Here is a 20210-nt window from a genome sequence, read left to right on the forward strand (position 1 = left end):
ACTATCATACACTGCTAGAAGAAATGTAAGATGGTACAATTGCTTTGAGAAACAAGTGGCAGTTTCTTAAAATTTTGAAGCATTGGGATGCATGGGTGGCTCAGTCAGTTAAGTGTCCGACTTCAGTTCAGGTCATGATCTCATGGTTCGTGAGTCTGAGCCCCAAATCAGGCTCTCTGATGTTAGCACAGAGCCTGCTTCAGATCCTATCACCCCTCTCTCTTTGACTCTGTCAAAAATAAATTTTACAAAAACATTTTTTAAAAAAGTTTAAAGGTTAAAAATACACTTAGTATATAACTCAGCCATTCCATTCCTACATATTTACAAGAGAAATAAAAGCCTATGTATGTCCTCACAAATCCTTGCAAACAAAATGTCATAGAAGCTCTACTTTTAATAACCAAAAACTGAACATAACCCAAATGTTCATCAACAGATGAATAAATAAACTGAGATACACCTAATGCAAGGCAATAGTACTAAGCAATAAAAAATAGAACGACTGATAATATGAGGGCTAGCTGGCTGACTCAGTCGGTAGAGCATAAAACTCTTGATCTCAGGGCTCTAAATTTGAGCCCCACGTTGGGTGTAGAGACCACTTAAAAATAAAACCTTTAAAAAATATACTGATATATGTAACAACATGCACGAATCTCAAAATAACTATACAGTACTAAGTGAAAGAAACCAGTTCCCCTTGAAAAAAAGTACATGGTACTTTTGACTTTCCGCTCAGATGCGGCAAAGGTGCAACTGTTTTCTGTCATCCCAAACCCAGGTTCATCAGCCACCTCTATCATGCCTAAGTTCAACCCTAATGAGATCAAATTCATATAACTGAGGTGTACCAGTGAGGAAGTCAGTGCCTCGTCTGAACGGAGATCAAGATCAGTCCTCTGGACCCATCTCCCAAAAAAGGTTGGTAATGACACCACAAAAACAAATGGTGACTGGAAAGGTATGAGGATTAGGTGAAACTGACCATTCAGGCCCAGAATGAAATGGTACCTTCCGCCTCTTCCCTATCAAACCCCTCAAGGAATTGCCAAGAGACAGAAAAAAGTAGAAAAAACAGTGAGTGGCCTATTCCGTTAAGCACAGCAGGAATCACTTTTGATGAGACCATCAACACTGCCTGACAGATGAGGCACAGATCTTTAGCCACAGAAACTCCCTAGAACCATTAAAGAGATCCTGGGGACTAACCCAGTCTATGGGCTGCAATGTTAATGGCCACCACCCTCATGGCATCATAGATGACATCAATAGTGGAGCAGTGGAATGCCCAGCTAGTTAAGAACTACAAAGGAAGGGGCGTCCAGGTGGCATCTGACTCTTGATTTCGGCTCAGGTCACAATCTCATAGTTCCTGGGATGAAGCCCCGAGTGCCGTCAGCACAGAGCCTGCTTGGAATTCTCTCCTTCCGTCCCTCTCTGCACCTCACCCACTTACAGACATGCACTCTTTCTCTCTCTCTCAAAATAAATAAATAAACTTAAAAAAAAAAAAAAACTACAAAGGGAAATATTTCAGTAAAGGATCATCTGACAACGAAAGGGGGAAAAAAAGTACACAGCAAAGAATTCCATTTATATAAATTCCCAAAAAGGTAAACTAATCTTCAGTGACTTAAGGCTGATCAGCAATCACCTGAAGATGGGAAGGGATAGATTGTAAAGAGATACAGGGACATGTCCACTAGAGCTAACAGATATTTCCATTACTGTAACTGTGGTGACAGATTCACAGGTTGACCTCTAGGTCAAAACTCAAATTATACACTTTAAACATATGTAATTATCTGAATGTCAATTATACCTCAATAAAGGTAAAAAAAGAAAAAAGTAACCTATAGCGACAGAAGGCCAAACAATGGTTCACTGAATACTCCAAAACCTAGAAAAGGACTAAATACAAATGGACAAGATACTACTTTCTAGGGTGATGGAAATGTTCTGTACCTTGATTGTGGTTGGTAGTAACACAACAGTTTACATGTGTCAAAACAAACAACACGCTTAAAATGGTTCAATTTTAGTGTAAGTAAATTATACCTCAAAATAGATTTCTACAAACTTAAAAAAAAAAAAAAAAAGCATAGCCAGAGGCGCCTGGGTAGCTCAGTCGGTTAAATGTCAGATTTAGGCTCAGGTCATGAATTCATAATCTGTGAATTCGAGCCCCATGTCAGGCTCTGCGCTGACAGCTCAGAGCCTGGAGCCTGCTTTGGATTCTGTGTGTGTGTGTGTGTGTGTGTGTCTCTCTGCTCCTCCCCTGCTCCCGCTCACACTCTGTCTCTCTCTCTCTCTCTCTCTCTCTCTCTCTGTCTCTCTGTCTCTTTCTCAACAATAAACACTAAAAAATTTTAACAAAAAAACAGAGTTACCTGAGTGGCTCAGTCAGTTAAGCGTCTGACTTCGGCTCAGGTCACAATCTCACAGTTCACAAGTTTGAGCCCCGCGTCAGGCTCTGTGGTGACAGCTCAGAGCCTAGAGCCTGCTTCGCATTCTGGGTCTCCCTCTCTCTCTGCTTCTCCCCTGCTCATACTCTCTGTCTCTTTCCTTCTCTCTCTCTCAAAAATAAATAAACATTAAAAAAAATTTTTTTTAATTTATAAAAACTTGTAACACACACCCACAAATGTTAAATAGGTACATTTACATTTCAAACATCTTTAAACACATTAAACAGAATATATAGTTACAACATATTGTAGTTTACCACCTCATTAAACTATGCTAACAGTTTGATATCCTGACATTTTTCTATTTTACATTTTTTTAATTTTTACATTTGATTTTTGTTATAAAAGAAAAGGAAAGCATAAAAGCATTAAAAGAAACACACGAGATAGGGAAAACAAGCACTTCCATACAGCACTTGCTACAACCTCTACAACAGGAAGCCACTTGGAATACCTGTAAAACTTAAAGCCATACCCTTTAATACTCTAGCATTCTACTGCCAGAAATTTTTATATGCTTTACAACAAAACATGGGACAAAGAAATACGTATGAGGATATTCACTTACAGCTGTTTGTAATAATATAAAACTGGATAAATTATGATATATCCACTACACAGCGGAATGCTGTGTAACCATTAGAAAGAACTTAGTAGTTATAAATACAGACCTGAAACCTCTCCCCAAGATCATTTAAAATATATACACAATCCAGAAGAGGGCTCCTGAGTGCCAATTACAGAAGTGTGTTTGTTTTATGAAAATTTATAGGCCTGTACTTATGCATTTTCCTGAATGTATGCTACACTTTATTATACTTTACCCAAAAATGTAGGAGAAATTCACTGAACTTAAAAGCTTTTAAGCATATGCATTTATGTATGTATCTAGAGTTAACAATGACTCTACAGTTAACAAGAACTCTGAGCAGGGGATAGGGAGGTGGCTGGGAAATGCCTGAGGAAGGATGCCTTACTTTGCACTGTATACATACCCTCTGGTCCCTTTTGAATTTGTCCCATGTGCACCTGTTACATATATCAAAAAATATTTTTGAACTGACACCATTTACAACTATATCTCTGTATGAGTTGGGATTTTCATAATATGGAAATAAATTAGAAGCAGAGGTGGATTTAGATCCATAATAGTTGTTAAGAACCCAATTTCAAATTTTATATTCATCACAGCAATTTCATTTTCACTGCCTTTACAACCAGCAAACAGTTTAAATTTCAACTTAGAAAATAAGTTTTAATAAAATCGCATTTTCTATTTTGAATAGGGTTTTGTATAAGACTTCAGTGGAAGGGAAAAAAAACAGCTCTGCAGTACAAAAGACAGTTAAATGAGATAATGGACATTAAACACCCAAAACTGTGCAGGCATATTAGCTTGGATAAATGCTAGCTTTTAGCTTTAATACCTAAGAATATGAATCAGAACACAGGAGAGATCATTTTTAGTAGGGTAAGACCAGGGAAGGCAGAACAAGAGAAACTTAATAGCAGCTAAAGTATAAGACACACAGAAATAAGATGATGCTGGAAATGTAGATTAGAATCAGATTATGAAAGGCTTTGGGAACTCCATGGGAAGGAGTTTAGTTTCATAATCTTAGACAATGAACAATAGATTTCATGCCTTCAAGCAGTCAAGCGACTTGGGATGGGGTAAGTTTTTAAAAGATAAATAAGAGGGGAAACCTGGCTGGCTCAGTTGGTTGAGCATGCGACTCGATCTCAGGCTCGTGAGTTCAAGCCCCATGTTGTATGTGGAGCCTACTTTTAATTAAATACATACATACACACACAGACAGACAGATAGATAAATACCAAAAAGAAAGATAAATAAGAAGTGCACCTGGCTGACTCAGTCAGTGCAGCATGTGACTCTAGATCTCAGGGTCATGAGTTAGAACCCCACATTGGGAGTAGAGATTACTTTAAAAAAAAAAAAAAAAGATAGGGGTGTCTCAGTTCCTGGGTTTGAGCCCCACATCAGGCTCTGTGCTGACAGCTCAGAGCCTGGGGCCTGCTTCAGATTCTGTATCTTTCTCTCTCTGCCCCTCCCCTGCTCACACTGTCTCTCTCTCTCTCTCTCTCTCTCTCCCTCTCTCTCTCTCTCTCTCAAAAATAAATAAATAAATAAATACACACACACACACACACACACACACACACACACACACACACACAATGGAGAGACATCCATAACTATCTGCACAGAATATCCTCTAATAGCAGTTGCCTTTGGAAAGGAGAGTAGCTACAAAAACCAAAGACCTGGGGGACCATGATCCTTACTTTTTCAAGATACGTGTACACACACACACACACACACACACACACACACACACACACACCTTTTTGTAATGTTTAAACTCTACCATGTTTATGCCCTTTTAGTTTAAAATAATGTGTGTTTATTGTACTAAGCACTACATATTAAAAGATGTGGGAAAGAGAGATCAGAAACAGCAATTAATTCCGTTTAGATCTACTCCATCTCCTCCAAGAAGTTTTCCCTAACAATTCTAGTTGAAAATGACCTTTTCTTCCTCTGAACTTCTGAACCACTTATTTATGTTATTGCAACTATGTTTTTTCAGTTATACTTATTTCTCAACTAGATTATAAGCTCCTAGATCACAAAGGGATTTTAATGCCTACTATGCTTAGCATAATTCTTTGAAGAACCGTGGTACTGAATAAAAACATTTGAACAACTCACAGAAGGACAGTCCAGTCTTAGGACATCTGGGAAGTATGAATCCTAAGGCCCGGACAGGATTAATCTGGGACAACTCTGTAAGGAAGACATAGGTCCTTAGGACTAAGACTCTAATTTTATCTCAATTTCCAGATAGAAAAGCTGACCTGAGAGTTAGAACTTTAGAAACTTTCATATCCAAATGCCAAGCACTGGGGGAGGAGACACCTAAAATGAATATAATCGAAAAAATAATAGATGACTTTAGAAGCTTATTAAAAAAAAAAAAAAATGGTGCCCACTTCAAAAATAGACCATCTGATTGAATCTGCCCTACCAATCAATAAATGCAGACTCCTATGCATGTGAAGAGATAATTAAGATTCATATCAGAAAATAAGAACTGTATTTTCAGTTGTGGTGGTCTGGGAAATTTACTTAAATGAGACAGGATCTGAACTAGACCTTAATGGCTAGGTTAGATAGCAAGGGAGAAGAGTCAGAAAGCAGCAGCATGACTCAAGAGGCAACAAAAATGGGAAAGATTGATTTTAAAAAGACGATGATTAAAAACTGAATATTAGGTTAAGGAATTTCGATCGTACTTTGCAAATTTTTAAGCAAAAAATGTAATCAAAATGGTGTTTAAGAAGTACAGAGAGGACTTAGGGAAAGAATAGGGACTACTTTGAAAACTATTACAAATATCTAGAAATACAGAGCCTGAACTAGAGTTTTAGAAATTGTAATGAAAATATATTTAAGAGAAATGTATCAATAGGATTCTGCAAAAACAAAACCAGTTTACTCAAATCCACTAACATTTGAGTATTTAAATGACCAAGTCTTAAAATGCCTTACCTCTGAGCTCTTGCTAATGATTTCTCACCAACAGAAACTGTTGTCTCCATATTAAAATCTCACTCATTCTTCAAAGTCTTGCGTTCTCATCACCTGGTCAGAAGTAGTCCTTTCCTCCTCTGAACTTCTTCTTGATCTTTATAAGCAAAATAAATTGCCTCATACTGAAGTGATGTGAATACCTGATTGATTGTGTGCACTTGGAGGTCAAAACCTTATTAACTCTCACAGCGCCTTCAACACTACAAGCTTAATAAACACTGGTAAGTATGTGTGTATGGGGGAGTGGGCAACCGCCAAACAGTAGCAAATTAAAGATGATTAAAGCTTGGGGCCTCATAGCTAAGAGAATGCTGAATGCTGGTATGAAAAGTCAGTTTAAAAAGTAACATGTGGGAGGCTTGCCTGGGTGGCTCAGTCAGTTAAGCATGTCTTGATTTTGGCTCAGGGCTCAGGTCATGATCGCCCCCTCCCCCCACCCCAATCTCTGAGGATTCTCTCTTCCTCTCTCTGCCCCTCCCCCACTCGTGCACGCACTCACACTCTCCCTCAAAATTAATAAAACTTAAAAAAAGAATTAACATGTGGGAGGTATTTCATACTTGAAACAAAGAAACAGAAAAGTGGAGTTTATTGGACAAGTTCACAATTCCAGGTTCACCTAACTTGGTTTCCCTACACCTAAGGCTTCTACCATATTCTAGAACTGTATTTTCAGTTGTAGCGGACTGGGAAATTTACTTAAATGAGACTAGATGTGGCTGTGCGCTTTGAAAGTAGCTTCCTGAACTCACTGTATTGATGCCTGGTGAGATTATTCTTAAACCTTAATACAGTGATAGTCCTGTCTTATTATATGAAGAATATACAACTGGCACTCCAATGGATGCAACGTATGTGTGGAGTTATTTTTCTCACTGGCGAAGTTAGATTTTCCTGGATGCAGCCAAGGATTTGCTCTGACAGCAATGGGGCCAACTGTGTTCACTGGGATGAAAGTCGTATAAAAACACAACCACCACCAGACAGGTAAAAGAGGAAGAGATGAGCTTGGATGGAGCAGAGGGTGTTCAGACTAAAGACACAATTTGGTGAAAAGAATACTGGGTAATCCTTAAAACATTTTCAAATAAAGTTGCCAAATTTCAATCTGGAAACAAAATCAAGCTGATATAGCTACTCTACAGAGTGACTTAAATTCAATAATCCATTCCACTGATGACAGCTTTACTGAGAGTAAAGAAAAATATGACTTCATTTTCTTACAAGAGAAGGAGGGGGTTGAAAATTCTCTCCCCCTCCCCCTTCCCCAGACACATATGTGCCAGCACACACTTTGCAGCTTGTAGCACCTACTATGAAGTCAGGAGCTCAAAAATCATCCTATCTCCCAACTCATGAGTCAGCACTGAAAGGTTACCATTATCTGATATAAAGAGCTTAACCCATTTAATGTTTGACCAACAAAATTTAAATATAAGACCATTCTACATATCTATACAATGCTTTAAGTTTATAGAATTCTCCAATATAATGAACTTTGGAGATCACATATTCCACCCCCTTTGTTTTATAAATTTTAAGGAATGTCTTGAGATTGATTTGCATGAAGCTTACAATACTAGCTTGCAAATTATTCTCAACTCTTCTTCACAAGTATCATTTTCAAAGTAACAGGCCAACAAATGACACTGATTAGGTAACAAAAGGGGGGAATATCCAAAAGTTTTCGTGTGTAGATTTTTTTCAGGTTTATTTATTTTTTAGTCATCTCCACACCCAACGTGGGCCTCGAACTCATGAACTGGAGATCAAGCATGCTCTTCCCACTGAATCAGCCAGATTCCCTGAGATTTTTTTTTTTTATTAAAGTTGTTTTAAAACTGAGTGTATGATCATGCTGCTCTTTCCACCAGTAACAATTAACTCCCATGTATAAAAATGTCAGTTTAGGCCATTTAGATTATGATAAACAAACATTTCCTCTCAAAGTAAAAATAATTTGGTTTTAGATTTCACTTAAACAGAAAAGCAAAGAGTATTTACTCTAAAAGTCTCCCCCACCCCCCTCTTTTTGTTGTTGTTAAAACTCTTTCTTCCCCTCCCCACGCTTTCTCCTCTTTTGTACTCAAGTTCTCAAATGCGTAAGCTGGAGGCACAATACCACAATACAACTGCAGGCTTCCTGCCTACTGGCCAGTCATTATTCTTGACTCGAGAACTTTCAAAACACTGCTTGGGTTGCTTTGAAATTCCCTCTTTCAGATTTTCCCTCCTTCATGGAACATCTATTTAAAAGAATGACTTCAAAAATGTCTTGCTGCACCCAATCAACACTCTCTAAGCAAACTAAAAAACGCTAGCCTTAGATATGAAGGTGGGATATAAACACCTGAAGTTCCTCAAACACCAATCTGAAAATACAAGACAGGGAAAAAAAAAAGTGTATTTCTGGCCAAGCATAATACTAATTTTTCTCATATGTATACTAATCCTGTTTCTGAAAAATTCCACATTTATAACTACAATACTACCATCGCTTTTTTTTTTAATCATATAGATCTCTGTCACCAACTACACTGGGATCAGTGGAAAAGGGCGACCTTAATTATTACCAAAAAAGTAAAGTTCACAAGAGTGAAGTATATTCATTTATTTTAAAAAGTTATCAAGGGAAGAAAAAATTACCAGCAGCAGTCACCTGGAAACATGGGGAATTTCCCATTTCCTCTGACCACACTTTAATGGTGGCAGCAGTACCTATAAATGTATTTGGTTGTTGAAATAAACCAATGGAGCTACTCTAGACACAGACCTAGATGTGGGAGCATGGGGGGAGGGCGGGGGGGATAAAGTATATGCCCCGTTCAACATGAGTTATTTCCTTTTTAAAGGCAAAAGCATTAAAATTAAACCTTGGACACATTGGTTCATGAGTAACAACTTCTCAAATTGTTACAATACATAAAAATTTTTCTAACACCTCTAACAAAAACAAAAAGACTAATTTATTTCAAACAATATTCAAAAAAGTTCAATCCCAGTACAACAAAATAATTTAGCTAGTCCCCTGGAGTTTGTTATAATGGGATTTAACCTGTGCACTCAACATTCAATTAACCATGAGGCTTATCCTAATTGAGGATTATGCTGAGTTCTGCAGTCTTTTCCCATCTATCCATCTACTACTCCCACTCAGCTGCTATAGCTACCAAAAGCAAAGCCCCAGGGAGCAGTAGATTATCCATTACTATGTGGTACCCATGCCAATATTCCCTTTTCATCCTTACATGGATGATAAAGAGTTAAATTTAGTAATCTAATCAGCCTAGTTTCCAAAAACTGAAACTTCAGAACCCTCACTCTTAACCTCTAATCAAAGAAATTAAACATTTCAGAAGAATACCTTCATAGGTGGACAGCATACAAAAAAAATTTTTTTACACTCAAAAAAAAAAAAAGTCACTCTTTCCCCGAACATATCGGTAAAAAATATCAATGGAAAAGAAAAAATAGGACACAGACGTTCATAATGAAAAATAGGAAAAAATACTAACAGAAAAAGACTAGTACATTTGCTCTTAAAATATTCTTTGAAATAGGTAAAGCCCATTTGCCAGATAGGTCAGACTTCTTTCCTTTGCCTCTAGGCCACAAAATTTATTACAGTTAAATAAACCTTTATTACTGCCCCCCCCCCCCCCCCCCCCGTAAATTGACCTAGGCCAGCAGAACCTACCAAACTGAGTTAATGCTGACAAAGTTGGGAACTGGCAGTATGTAGTCTAAGAAGATTATCCAGTTTGTGGATAAATCAGCCTCCTAGACAGTGCAGGTCTTCCTTTCAACTCCTGCTGTGTATCTTCTGGCCATTTTCCTGTTCATTTAACTCCCCACCAGAAGGTAGGAAAGGGAACGGCGATTAAATTCAAGTCAATTCCGTCATTTGTTAGGAGTGGAAATAAGGTTAGACTCTGGATAAACTGCACCCTTAACCCAAAATAATCTCCCAGAAACTCTATCAGAAAACCAATGGGCTAAATGAATTTACGCAGCAAACACTAACAAAAAGAAGGAATAAGCCTCATTACAATACAGCCCCTCCTCCACTTTTACTGAGAAATGTTCATTTTGTGATCCCCTCCCCCACCCCCAAAAAGCACTCAATAAAATGGAAGAAAATGCCTACATTTTACTGCAGCATTCAATCTCCATACTATCCCTGTGGATCTAAACTAACGTGCAGTTACCTATTTCTTTAATCTGTTGAACTATGAGAAAGAAGAAAAGTTAAGATACATTTCCAATACTAATTTTCTGCTCTCAGAGCTTTAAACACTTGATAATGAAAAAACAAAAACAGAATATTTTACACTACAGGGTATATAATAAGTTCAAACCAAACTGGGACAGGTACTCTCTGGTTTAACCTATGAGAAACTACATGAGAAACTCTTCAACATGATCAACAACTCCTTCTAGTCCTAGGTAACATTAAAGTAACAACTGCATTAAATTGTGGTCCCTTTCCATTGTAGACAAACAGCCACTGGAGGCTATACTCATTCTAAACTTACAAAAATCAAGTTTTTGAAAGTAGTCTACATCCTCAGGCCATGGCTTGAAATTATATATTCTAAAAAACTGAAAAAGAAACCCTAAAGCCATTTATTTTAACACCAATTTGGGTTTATATCTTACCTTATTGTCGGAATTATTTTTAAATTATTTGTTTAAAGACTTCTCAAAAAACATACTCGTCTTTAAAAGATTCTAGAATCAGTTAATACACAAAAGAATTAAAAAAAAAAAGCCTCATCTTTAATATGTCCCTGAAGTTTATTTCAAAACACCAGTCAAGAAGGCTTTAGTAAGTAACCATTTCAAAAACTATTCATTTCGCATCTCCCAGAAAAAGGATCCAGGGTCCTGTGGTACGCTCCTTACTGAATGAATTCTAATTTGTTTGTCTAGGGAGTGAGGGGCAATTTAGAGAAATAATTCTTATACAGGGATTAAGAATATATCCCTGATATAAAAAATAACTCTTATGGGGGGGAGGGGGGAGGGGATGCACAGTTTACTCAATGTCAAAATATAGTGAAATTATTTAATGCAATCCGTAACCGTCTAAACTCTAGTATTACTGAATTTCTTTAATGAACTGTAGTGTTGGTAAATTTAAAACCAGCATTCTAGAACTTACAAAAATAGAAATCCTGTTAATTATGCTGGGGTTGTGTTTGCATTCTCGAAGTCTCTGTAGGTAAGGAATATTTTATGGTAGAAATATTTCCTGCAACCGCTCTAGAAACATCATAGCAACCCACTTATTCTACAGTCATGTTCAAAATGTGGTTCTATAAACTAGAAGCTGGCATATGCCTCTTTTTTAATGCTGATTGGACAATTAAGTCACTTCTATCAATATATAAAATACCACTGTAATTTAGGATCACAGGCAACCTAGATTACTGCTCATTTAAATGCAGAACCTGAAGCAACCTCCAGTGACAGGAGCTATAGTGTTCAATATCATTTTACATGTTACCAACAGAGGCTTCATCTTACATACAAACAATGCACCCTGGCAGCCGTTCTTCATCCTCAAGCCCCACAGATTGTTACTTCTTTAAGGGTGTCAGTGCATAAGGCAACATCAGAGGTAAGTTCCGAAGCTTTTTCTAACAGCTATCAACATTTGTTCAAGCCAGTGAAAAGAAAACAATATTCCCGCCACATTCTCCCTTTCTTCTGTTCATCTTATCTTCCTGCCTTTGGTACCCAGCAAGGGTTATGTTTCAAATAAAAATCTTAAAATAATTATTCCAAAGACCGAGGACACTCCAGAAACCGGCAACAGCCACTGCCTCCGAGGAGCCGGAATTGGAGGGTTCACAGGAGAGACTCATTTTTCAACGCGTGTGTACCTTTTTCCAGTTGGGTATCGTATCTGGTATAACCTATTCTAAACAGAGCAGTAATTCAAATTTTTCTCAAGAACAAGTATTTCACGAACTTCCAGATTTCCATTTCACGTTTCAGTGTATGCGGCATTCACAAGACCCACGTTTGGGGGTTTGGTTTGGTGTGTTTTGTTTTTTCCATCATCCTCTCTACAACCTGCTGCAACAAATATACTGAAGCTTTCTTGCAGCCAGGGACCAGTTAGGTGGGTCCGAGGCTGGGCATTTAAATCAGGAGACCCAGCAATCTCACTCAACACCGCTCCCACTCGCTCATCTCATTCAACTCCATTTAAAAAACCACTGCAGCAAGACAGCTGGTACTCGCCTTCCGGTTTCTTTACGGTACAGGCTTAATAACAAAAACAGGTTGGCTTTGAAGCGCTGCTCAAAAACTGCAAAAAAGGAAGTCTTCGCGTTCGAGACGGGGCGGGGGGCGGGGGGCTGGGGGGGGGTGAGTTTCGACTTCGGGACAATTTCATGCCTTTCGTGTCATTCCATTTTGGAATCCCAAACTCCTCCTGTTTTATGAGATTTTGAGACGATGCTTTCTCGCTCTCACCACTGCTCTTTTGGTTAACTTTTCCACCCCGAGTGCCCTCAAACTGGGAGCAACTGAGCCTCCCAACGACTCATGGATCATCCTTTTTTTTTTTTTTTTTTTTTTTTAAAGGCATGTGCAAGACAATTTAAATCATTACAAACTCCATCAACGTACGTAAGATTCGAGATGGGGACCGGGGGGGGGGGGGGGGAGAAAAAAACAGTCCTGACGAAGACAGCCAAACCCCAAATTTGATCTACCAACTTCCCACTTGCCATTTCCCAACCTTCACACCGGAGGTAGCAAAATGCCTTTTTACCGAGAAAACTGCGGAGAACCTCCCCGTGCCCAAAATGAAATCCCGCAGATCATTCGAGTTCAAATATTAAAAATGCCCCGGTGCGGGAGGAAACACAGCAACAAAACGCAACCCGATTCTGGGTGCGACTTGGAGGCTGGGGTGGGGGTCGTGGGGTCTGCGCCGCTGCCCCCGCCCCCTAATTCTTCCGAGTAACTGCGAAGGAGCCGAGGCAGCGGGAGGCGGACGCGGGGAGCTTTCTAAAGCAGCCCCAAGGGCTGGGGAAAGACAAAACTTCAGGGACAGGAGGGGAAAAGTGGGCCCCCCGCGGTCCCCCCCCCGAAACTCCTCGGGGTGACCCCTCCGCGCGGGGACCCCCTCCGACTCCCAAGCCGGCTGCCGCCCCACCTCAGCTCCCCTCCTCCGGCCGCGGGGCCGCCCCGGGCTGCGGGGAAGCGGCGCGGCCCCGACACCCCAAAACTATCTCAGCGCGCCCCCCGCTCGGCGCGCCCCTCAGCGCCGCCGCGGAGCCGCAAAGCCGCCGGCTCGCGGCAACCCGGGGACTCGCCCTCTTCACCCCCGCCTCGCACTCCACCCCCTCGCCCGCCGCCGCTCCTCCTTTATCTCCACTCACCGCCCGCCGCCATTTTCCTCGCAGCTCAGCTTTAAATCGGAAACTCGCCGCTCAGCCCGCAGCCGCCGCCGCCGCCGCCGCCACCGACTCAGCCGCCGCGGCCGCCGCCGTCGCTGTGTGGAGGCTGAGGCGGCAGCGGCTGGAGCAGCGGCGCGGGGGCCTCCGGGATATGTAGTCCCGAGGCCACGCCCAGCACTACCGGTCCCAGGGGGCCTTGCGCGGCCTGGGCGCTGGGTGCCCCCGCCCGGCCGCGCTCGCGCGGCGCGAGGGCGTGGCGGTGAGGACCCCCAGGCCGGTGTCCCCGGCTCGCCGCCTGGGAGCCGCGGCGGGTTCCGGAGCGTTGGAGTGCAGCCTCAGCCCTGCCCTCAATCTTGTCACACTTGCCTTCGTCCAGTAATATCTAACCTTTACCTAGCGTTTATTGTGTGCCAAGTACTGATCCTCAAAACAAGCATCCCTTCGAGACAGACCACTGTTATCCTCATTGTTCAGAGGAGCAAACTGAGGCACACGGTCAGAAGCCACCGGGCTCTTCATTAGATGCTAAAGTCACCGGGCGAAAGGTTGTTGGGTGATAGTATATTCACTATATATTCAGCCCCCAAGTATCCCACGGAATAGCTTGCTTTGCAGTGGACAGATCTGGCAGACACCATCTCAACCGAGAGATCTAATCACCAAACACTATCACTTAGCTTCACCAGTAATGGATCAAACTGACATTACTTGTCTCCTGATATGATGCAATGGGGATGGCACAACGCCACCTCTGTAGTAGTATCCTTGCCAAAAAAAAAAACCAGCCGACCTGAACCTAACTGTGAAGAAACAACCAGGCAAATCCAGAACGTGGGACATGCTACAAAACACCTTGCCTGGGCTCTTAAAAAAGCCCGGAAGAGGTGAAAACCAAATGGTAGTAGGTGAGCCTTGATTGGATCAAGATTTTTTTTTCTTTAATGTAAAACGGACGGCAGGAAGGGGGGGGGGGGGTGTAATATAGACTCTATATTAGATAATACTGTTGAATCAGTATTAAATGTCTGGAGTGTGAGTAGAATAAAAAAACCACTTTATGCTCTGTTCCCATCCTTTCCCACCTGGACTACTGCAGTAGCTTTCTCGCTGTTCTCCCGGCTTCCATTCCAGCCTACTCTCAACGTAGCAGCCAGAGAGGTCCTGATAAAAACCAAGTCATTTTATGTCTGTCTTCCAAAACCTTTACAGTAACCTGCAGAGCCCATACAACCTGTCTATCCCCTTTCAGTCACCATCACCCGCTGCTTGTCCAACCCACTGCTGTATTCCAGGCCCACTTGGACTCCTTGGGGTCCCTCCAACATACCTGCCACACCTTGACCTCAGAGGCCCTGCCTCTGCTATTTCTGCCTGGTTCGCTCCCCGCCCCACCCCTACCCCCACCACCACCGGAAAGTTTAAACAACACCCTCCCTCATCTCCCTCCCCACCCCTCATTGTCCAAATGTCACTTCTTCAGTGAGGCTTTCCCTGATTGCTCTATTTTAAATTCCCGCCCACTGTGGTCTCAGCTTTCTCTATCCCTCTTCCCTGCTTCATTTCTTTTCATAGCATTTTTTATCATTGGAAACAACATATTTTTGTTTACCTGCGGTACTTATTATCTCTTTTCCTCACTAGGATGAAAACTCCATGAAGGTAGAGCTTTTGTCTCTTTCATTCTCTGACGTAGTATTCTCAGGACCCACTACATAGTTTAGCGAGAGTACTCACTCAGAGGGTATATGCTACTTGTATTCAATCCCTCATCAAACAACAGATAATAAACGCTGTGGTTGGATGTTGAGGATCCCGAAATGAATGCTAAGACCCTGCATGAACTTTCACCTGAACGACCGAAGCTCTCCTTGCTTTTCCCTTTAGTAATCCCCAAAACACTCCCCACACAGTAGCCAGAGGGATCTTTGAAAACTCATGCACTAAATCATGTCACTTCCAACCTGAACATGTTCCAGTGACATCCTATTGCATTTGGGATAAAACCCAGACCCTAACTGGCTTGGTCTCTGCTTCCCTCTCCGATCTCAGGTAATAGATCTTTTCTAATTTCTTATCCTGTGCAAGACACTAACATTCCTCTTGTTTCGAGAACTTCCCAAACATGCCTCAGGGACTGTCGCTTACGGTGCTGTTTGTTCCCTTTGCTCTCCGGCAGTTTTCATTCCTCCTGGCGTGCTCCCCATTGTCATTCAGGTCTCTGCTACCTATTGTCATTCAGGTAGATCTTCTAAAGCAAAGAAGATCAGGGGCGAGTGAAGAAGCTTCCAGCTCTTAATCTCAGGGTCGTGAGTTTGAGCCCCAAGTTGGGTGTATAGATTACTTAAATAAACTTTAAAAAAAGTTCAAAAAAAGAAAAAAAACATAGAAGATCAAGTAGATCTTCCAAACCAAACGCTCCAAGAGGGCAGGGAATTTGTTCAGTTCACTCAAGCGTCTCCAGCACCCAGATTAGTGTCTGGCTTAGAGTAGGCACTTATAAATTTTTTTTTTCAACGTTTATTTATTTTTGGGACAGAGAGAGACAGAGCATGAACGGGGGAGGGGCAGAGAGAGAGGGAGACACAGAATCGGAAACAGGCTCCAGGCTCTGAGCCATCAGCCCAGAGCCCGACGCGGGGCTCGAACTCCCGGACCGCGAGATCGTGACCTGGCTGAAGTCGGACGCTTAACCGACTGCGCCACCCAGGCGCCCCTAGAGTAGGCACTTAAATAATTGTGAAGGAAATGGAAAGAAAGAAAGAAGGAAGGAAAGGGAGGGGAAAAGAAGAAAGGAAAGAAGGTAAAAAAGAAATCAATCAATTATATATATATACATATACGTAAACATGTATATGCATATATATACATGCACATATATATACATGCATACTTATATGTATGTGTGTGTGTGTGTGTGTGTACACATACACACATATATTCAGCTCTCTGGTCTCAGACCTAGTTTGTGGCAACATGACTACACACAGCAAGAAGTTGGGAATCATTAGTAAATAGGGGACCCGTGGGGCGCCTGGGTGGCGCAGTCGGTTAAGCGTCCGACTTCAGCCAGGTCACGATCTCGCGGTCCGCGAGTTCGAGCCCCGCGTCAGGCTCTGGGCTGATGGCTCAGAGCCTGGAGCCTGTTTCCGATTCTGTGTCTGCCTCTCTCTCTGCCCCTCCCCCGTTCATGCTCTGTCTCTCTCTGTCCCAAAAATAAATAAACGTTGAAAAAAAAATTTTTTTAATAAAAAAAAAAAATATGGGACCCGTTAAGGTGCCTCCCACAGGAAAATGGTGAAGATTGAAAGAAGCTAGTGTGCCAAGTACATTTGCTCCTTCTGTGGCAAGACCAAGATGAAAAGAAAAGCTGTGGGAATCTGGCACTGTGGCTCCTGCATGAAAACGGTGGCCGGTGGTACCCGGACCTGCACTACCAGCTCTACAGTCCCATCAGAAGACTAAAGGAGTAGAAAGACCGGGAGAAGTTCCACCATTTGAAACATTGCTAGCCTATAATAAATGGGTTACTTTATGTGGCCAAAAAATCTATATCTACGCATATAAATATGTTATAGATATGTAACATATACATATAGAATACATAGATTCACAGCAGGTGTAACTAATATTAACAATTAAAAAATATGGGGGCGCCTGGGGGCTCCTGAGTGGCCCAGTCGGTTGACCGTCTGACTCTTAATTTCAGCCCAAGTCACGATCTCCCGGTTCAAGGGATCAAGCCCCTCTGCTCTGACGCCACAGAGCCTACTTGGGATTCTCGTTCTCTGCCCCACCCCCACTTGCACCTGTGCGCACACTTTCTCTCTCTCTCAAAATAAATAAATAAATGTTAAAAAAAATAAGTAAAAAAATACGAAAAATGAAAATAAAAAATATATACAAGTTGTTTGGGAACCCAAGAATAGACCTTTTAACTCAAGGGGTATTGGAAAAAGCTTCTAGGAGGAAGCAACTTCTGTGCTGAATTTGGCAAGGTTTTGATGTGACATTTGGGAAACACTATTCTTTTTTTTTTTTTCTTTAATGTTTATTTATTTGCAGGGGGCGGGCAGACAGAGGGAGACAGAAGATCCCAAGCAGGCTCCACGCTGTTGGCACAGAGCCCTAAGAGGGGCTCCAGCCCACCAACCCCGAGGTCATGACCTGAGCCAAAGTCCAATGCTTAACGGACTGAGTCACCAGGCACCCCTGGAATATACTATTCTTGACTTCAAATCTAAGCCAAATGAGTGAAATGCTCTAGTAAATAGTCTGTGAAGATGTCTGCTATCATTCCGTCCTGTTTGCACAAGTTGTGCCTCCATCAAGGAGTAAACTTTCTTTCCTCTTTCTTGAATTGGGGTTGCTCTGGAACTGTTTGATGAATGAAAATGGTGGCAGTTTTATGGTGAGACTTTCAGCTCATGCCCTAAGATGATTGGCAGCTTCCATTTCTTTCCTCTTGGAACCCAGCCTCCATGCTGTGGGAACCCTAAGCCACATGGAGAGTGAGAGTCCACATGGAAAAAAAAGGGAGGCACTCCAGTCGACAGTCCCAGCTAAGATCCCAGCCAGTAGTTACTGCCAGCCCCATGAGTCAGCCTTTTTTCACATGCCAGTCCCTGGAGGCTCAGGGGACTGCAGTCCCCACCAATAAGATCGAGAACAGAAGAACCACCCACTGAGCCAAATCATCCTACAGTATCATGAGAGATAATAAAATGGTTGTTCTTTAAACCATTAAATTTTGCAGTGGTTTGTTAACAGCAATTGATAACTGAAACATTCTACATGTGTGCGCTTTTGCTGACCTGTGGCTGAAAACTTTCAGTAGGTAGGAAGAGTAGTCTCAAATCCTGAAATTACCCCAATCAAATTGCCTTGGCCTAGGGTACACAGAAGCATAATGCTGTGAGAATGAGGTTATAAGGTCACCCAGCTAAAGCCCTCCAAAAATGAAGAGATTCTGCCGACAACAACTGTGATTTCACGAAGCCTCTACCTCCACACTCCCAGGATAGGCGCTCCCTTCCTCAAGGACAGCTGCGTCCTTCAGGGCTCTTGGGTTGCAAGCAACAATAGACTATGGGATGGAATAAAATGATAGGCAAGAACTCACAGAATCAAAGGGAAAACTAGAAGATCAGGCCCAGAAATGTCAGAAACCAGGGAAAAAGAAGATCCCGACTATCTTCTCCAGAACCAACAGTAAATCTAGAGCTCAATCATTTTTTTCTATCTTCTCATCACCCTATTCCAAGATTCAAATTCAAGGAGTGCCTCGCTGGCTCCGTTGGTAGAACATGCAACTCTTGATCTCAGGGTTGTGAGTTCGAGGCCCCCCTTAGGTGTAGAGATTACTTAAAATCAAAAAAAAAAAAAGAGAGAGAGAGATTTGTTCAATTGGTCTAGCTTGGGTCACATGCTGTGTATGCAAGTAATAGGCTGCTAGACCGGTAATCATGCTAACTAGCCTGCCTTCAACTTACTCTCAAATAATTCAAGGGGAGAAAAATATAACCCGCGTGCGTGCACAGAGAGAGAGACTGCATGTGAGCAAACGTGGCAAAATTTTACCGATTAGTAAATCTAGATTCAGAGTATGCAGGTGTTTATTGCGTTGTTGAAATTTTCCTGTAGACTTGCAGTTTTCCAAAAAAAAAATTTCTGGCAGAAAAAAAAAAAAAAAGATAATACTAAACAGCACTCATAGAAAACATATTTACCAGACACAATTCCAAGTCCATTATATATATTAATTCATTTAACCCTTGTGATAACCCTAAGCAGTGGGTCTTTCATTATCTCCATTTTATGCATGAATAAATGGGAGCGTTGAACAAGTGAGTAACTTGCCCAACGGTATAAGGTACTAAATGCTAGAGTCAGGGTATAAACCCAGGCTCACAAGCCTATAATCCTAACTGTTATGCTTTATTGTCTCTCCATAGATGCACAAACAATAAAGACATTTAATTGTCACATATGTCTAAAAGTAGACAGATCCAGAGTATGCTCATCAAGAACCAGAATGTTACAATCCTTCTCTGTCATCTTCAGCATATTGGCTTTCTGTCCTTAGTTTATAACCTCATGGGCACAAGATGGCTGCCACAGCTGAAGAATCACACCAATTCCAATTCCCGTTAGAATGCAGGAAAGCAGAAAAGTGAATAGGTGTCAAGACAGATGCCGCCTCTCTCCCCGTTTTTTTTTTTTTCAGACATACAACTCTTTCCCCAAACTTCCCTACTGCCCTTCATGGCCCCCATGCCCCTGCAGCAAATGTCCCCTTACATCTCATCATAGTGGAGAGAGGAGCCACATGGTCACCCCTGGCTGCAAGGCAATCTGGGAATCCAAGCATTTACTATTTCAACCATTCCCTTCGAGAGGATGAGTAAATGTTTCTCAGTTGTTTGGGGACAACCCAGAGGCTCAGCTCTCGTCCCTGTCCCCCTGACAGTCCCCTGCATTCTTCCTTCTTTCACTGTGACAATATAGCCTAGTGGTTAAGAGCGTGGGCTTTGCACCCACTGCCTGACTTGCTCAGCTGGTTCTGCTACTTATCAACCTGTGTGATAATGACTGGTTGCTTGAACTTTCTGTGCCTCCATGTCCTAAAATGGGAACTAAAATAACACCTATTTCATGGGAGGATTACATAAAACAATACAGTGAAAGCCCTAAAAACAGGATCAAGCA

The 20210-nt window shown here is 41.7% G+C and overlaps 1 protein-coding gene across 15 annotated transcripts in view; it reads right to left on the reverse strand.

The window, feature by feature from the left end:
- The window catches only part of NCOA3 (nuclear receptor coactivator 3), a 134531-nt gene extending 120847 nt beyond the window's left edge, over positions 1 to 13684 (reverse strand). For 6 of the 15 annotated variants that reach the window (XM_043553740.1, XM_043553735.1, XM_043553730.1 and 3 more), the window contains exon 1: positions 13488 to 13628. The gene's annotated coding sequence lies outside the window, so the exon portion shown is untranslated. Of the gene's footprint in view, positions 1 to 5205; positions 6501 to 13487 lie in introns of those variants that run through there. The other 9 variants (XM_043553741.1, XM_043553734.1, XM_043553729.1 and 6 more) reach the window with 6 other exon arrangements.
- Positions 13685 to 20210: the final 6526 nt, after the last annotated feature.

The sequence above is a fragment of the Prionailurus bengalensis genome, chromosome A3 (assembly GCF_016509475.1).
Source record: "Prionailurus bengalensis isolate Pbe53 chromosome A3, Fcat_Pben_1.1_paternal_pri, whole genome shotgun sequence".
NCBI lineage: Eukaryota > Metazoa > Chordata > Mammalia > Carnivora > Felidae > Prionailurus > Prionailurus bengalensis.